At 33.3% G+C, this 4,843-nt stretch overlaps 1 pseudogene; it reads right to left on the reverse strand.

The window, feature by feature from the left end:
* Positions 746–4,843, reverse strand: part of LOC107635842 — an 18,374-nt pseudogene continuing 14,276 nt past the window's right edge.

Raw genomic sequence — 4,843 nt, forward strand, 5'->3', positions numbered from 1 at the left:
AGAACAAAGAATAAGTTCCATTTTAATTTTAGTATATAAAAAATATTTTTCAGTTGAAGTCCTTCGTTAAGAACTACAGTTCTTTGTTTGCAAACAAGCATTTGCTCACCGTCAAGTAGTCTCATTGGACATTTTGAAATGGTTCTTTTTTTACACAATTTTTTTAAGATACCTATCATGTGGTTAGAAGCATCACTATTGATGATCCACAAATCTCAATCTTTAGATTAAGCTGATTTTTATACTTTCCATAGTTACTAGTTAAACATGCCATGTTAAGATTCTTTTCTTTTTGATTGTTCACATGATTTCCACTTCCTCCAGTACATGCCACATTAGCATGCATTTGAGCCCCTCGGTTGCGTATTCTTTATCTTTCTGATCCTCTGCCAGCGCCTCTTCCTTCTTGCCTTGGTCGATTACTCCACCATTCTGAGTAACCCACTATTTGAAAAGACTTTTTCACATCATACTCATTTTTGTCGCACTTGAAACACGTCACAGCCTTTTCTCTATGTTCACCTCTCCCTCTAGCCTTGTTGCCGACATGCGCTGCAAGTCCTACAACAAGTCTCGTTTCTTCCGCCAACTTGGTGATTGTCTTCACCCTTTTCTCTTAAATTAACATTGCGTACACGCGATTAAGCGACGGTAAGAGATTGGTTGCAAGGATACTCGACCTCACAGTGGCATAGCTGACATCATCAAGGCCCATGAGGAGTTAGTTGACATTTTCTTCTTCCCTCTACTTCTCAAGTTGAGAGCCACGGCCAATTAAACACTTGCACCCACCACAGGTGCATTTGGAAATCTGATCACAGTTTGCAAGTTCATCCCAAAGTATTTTCAGCTTCTCATAGTTTGCAGCTATGGACGCACTTTCTTGCTTACACTTTGTCAAATCTGCTTTCAACTGCTGTATTTGAGGTCCATTCACAGCAGAGAAGCGTTCTTTGATGTCCTCCCACAACATTTTCGCATTCTCCGCATAGGCTACGATGGTCCGCAAGCTTAGTTCGATCGTATTCAAAATCCACAAAACAATCAAAGATTGGACCATCCACCAATCTTCAAGTTCAGGTGCATCTTTTTCTGGTTCTGTGTGAGTCCTGTCAATAAATCCCTACTTTTTTCGAGTTCAAAAAGAAATCTTCACAGACCTCGCCCATTCATCATGATTTTTTCCACGCAATTACACCTGCGTGATTATGTTTTCTGGGTTATCACTCGCGTTGAGATCGTACGGCGAATGAGTTTTCTTCTCACCTCTTCCTGAGGAGTGTAGTTTGTCTCCTAAATAATATTATAATACCTAAAATTGAAGTTGTCTAACTCATGAGGGTGACACTTAAAATTTATAGCCTCCTAATGTATAGGGGTGAACGCGGATCGGATTGGATATCAGATATATCCGCAAAACACAAAAATACTTTTAAAAGCTTATTTTTATTAAAAAATATCAATAAAATTCATTTTTTCTATTCTTTTAAATATGTTTACTCTTAAAATAATATAAACATACTTTTCTTAAATAATAAATTAAAATAATATAACATATATGATAATTATTCGTTGAAATAAAACATAAAATGAATATTTAGTTATTTATTTCTTTATTTTTGTGGATACACGGATATACGGATAGCAACACAAAATCTGCGATTCGATCTGATTAGTGTGCGGATCCGATCCATATCTGTAATTTTTTAGATCGGATTCGGATAAATACTGCGAATATACAGATCGAATCCGATCTATGAACACCCCTACTAATGTATGATGCCATGTTAGTAGCATCTTTCATAGTCCCACTGTCCCAGTAAGATACATTTTCGAAATATTATTTTTCAGCTGCTATGATAAAAAGTAGCATATAAATTGATTCAAATTTTTTTTATCATTGATATTAGAATGGGATCAGACCGGCCAATACTTCATAAATTTTAGATCGATAAACTGGTAGTAAAAACTGACAAATTTAAAATGAACAGCTTATAAAAATTATGCGGCGTTGAAGTGCAAAAAGAAACTTCTACTACACTGTATTTTGTTTACTTCTTAGATCTTGTTTTTTCTTTAATTTATTTTTAAATATGTGTTTGCTTGCTTATTCAGCTTATATATCCTACCAAAAAATCAACTCAGATGTTACTGTAACTGTGTTTGATCTAAGGTTCTGAAAATCGGTTCGGACTGACTGGTTGAATCGTAAACTGCTAGAAAAAGTGGTTCGAAACAAAAGGTAAAACCGCAAATTTCAAAAACCATTATCAAATCGGTGAACCGATCGGTCGAACCAAACCGTGACCCGACCAATTTTTTGGAAAGGCAACCAAACATCGCCGTTTCACTCACCAGCAATTCCTAACTCTTACTCCATTGCGCAAGCCAAGCTCTAATCGAGCTCCTCTCAGTCTCTCACACACACTCAGTCCAGGGAAGGCTCCTCAGTTCGTCCAGCCACCGTCTCATGCCACCATTGTCGTCATTCCTTTGAACAGTCACCGCCTTGCGCTCTCTCACTTCTCCTCCATCGCGCAGCAACCATCGCAACCTCCGAATCTACTGTCTGCTCCACCAGTCTTGCATGCTCTGTCTCCCTCGATGTCTCTATCGGTGTCTCTGTCTCCCTTGGTCACTCGGTGCTCTGTCTCTGTCTCTCGGTGTCTCTGTCCCCCTCCGCAACCACTGTCTCTTGCATGCTCTCTAGGTAATTTTTTTATTAACTATAAATTTATGATTGAACTCTGATATAGTGAAACTCTGTGAACTCTGAATTTATGATTTACTGATATAGTGAAGCTCTGTGAACTCTGATTCAAGTCATTCAACTGTGAACTGATTTGGTGATATAGTGATTGAATAATTGTTCTTTTGTGAACTATAAAGTGTGAACTGATATAGTGATATAGTGATTGAATAATTGTTTGCCTGTTTCAACTGAAGTTAATAGTTACTGATTCAGAAGTGTGAACTTTGTATTGTTATTGGATTGGATTGTATTATTATTAGATTGGATTGTTATTGTTATTGCTTGTTTCAATTGAATAATTGGATTAGATTGTGACTAATGCTACTATCCTATGTAATGAAATAGTAGTTATTGTTGTGACTAAAAAAATTATTTTTCATCATATATATTGCATTGAAATCACTAAATAGACACTCTCACAAAAACCATTACTGAAAACTCTTTATTGTGTTATATATATGTATGTAAGAATTAAGTTTTCCTAGTATATAACTAATATGTATAAAATATTATTGAATAATTAGTCAGTAATATTTAAAAGTATTGATTAAAAATATAGTATTAAACTATTAAACTAAATGTATTAAACTATTGACTAAAAGTGTTAGCTATTATAAATTAAAATTGTTGACTCCTAAACTTTTTTATTGTAGCTAGTATTATTGATCATACATATAACTATTATGCAGGCTGAGAACTTTGAATGCAAGCTGCTAGATCGGAACCATGGTGCAGTGTGGACTAGCACCTGCCGCATTGATGGCATTGATTAGTTGATTAATGTTCATGAAAGCATGCATGTTCAATAACCATTATAGAGTTTTCATATCACCTAGGGCATTTATTGCCTGCATATGTTGTAATATGAAATAAAATTTTGACAAGAGATAACTTCTTTGGATGTCTAGTGCCATTGATTTATATGGCTTTGTTTGGTGATGTCCGTTTCAGATGCATGAACAGGAACCTTGAATGGTATTTTTCTGCGGAATGTATTTATATTTTATTTATTATTTTATTATAAAACGGTTTTTCGGTTTAATTACAGTCAAACCAATTGAACTTATAAACTAATAAACCAATAATTAAAATGATTCAATAACCGATTCATTTTCAAAACCTTGACTTAATTAACCAGTTCGACTAATCATCTAAGAGTTGATCTAATGACTTTGAAATAGCTTTAAATTTAGGTTCAAAGAGAACTAATATGTTTTTCTCAACCGTCATTCCAATCATAACAAGAATTGATTAAAAGAAAACATATATGGGTGTGTTTGGTTTTGCGTTAGGGAAAAGAGAAGTGATTTTAGCTTCTACGTTTATGGTGGTTGATTACGGTTGAAAAATTAGATAAAAAATTTATTTCTTTTCTACTAACTTTATGTCTTCATTTTCTTCTATAAAAGGATACAAATAACAATGTAGTTTCACAATAGTTTTTTTTGTGGTTGTTCGTTCTTTTTTTTATTCGTACTTTATTTTTTCCGTACTCTAAATTAAAATGATAAAATAATATAAAAAATTATTTAAATTAATGTCTCTTTTGGTAATTTTTTATTTAAAAATAATTTTGAACAGTATAATCTAAACATTTATTTTACTAAAATTCATTTTGATATAAACATAAATCACATTAACACAAATTTATTTTTCATCAAAATTAAATTTACAAAATTAATTTTATACAAATTACTATTTGTAAACCGTAATGTAAACACACACATAGCAATTTAAACCCATTTACGTTTTAAAAATAAAATAAAAAAACTAAAAAAACTCCAAAAACATGATTGATTCTCACTGTGATACAGTAGTGGTTTGTTTCTCGTATCCGTATCTAGGAACACATCTTTAACCGCATTCTCAGCTTCCCTTCTCCTAACCTCTTTCATTCACATTGCTCAGCAAATCCATATTTTTATAACAATATATCAATGGAAAAAGTATAATTCAATATAAAACTCCACGTCAACTTGGTTGAGACTTGCCACCCAATTTTTCTTTTGTCTCAAGCAGGAGTACTTTGTTCAGCATCTACGAAAAAAAATTACGAATAATGAAAATTGATGAAATTTTAGGACAAAGATT

This window comes from Arachis ipaensis, chromosome B04 (genome assembly GCF_000816755.2).
Source record: "Arachis ipaensis cultivar K30076 chromosome B04, Araip1.1, whole genome shotgun sequence".
In the NCBI taxonomy this organism is placed as follows: domain Eukaryota; kingdom Viridiplantae; phylum Streptophyta; class Magnoliopsida; order Fabales; family Fabaceae; genus Arachis; species Arachis ipaensis.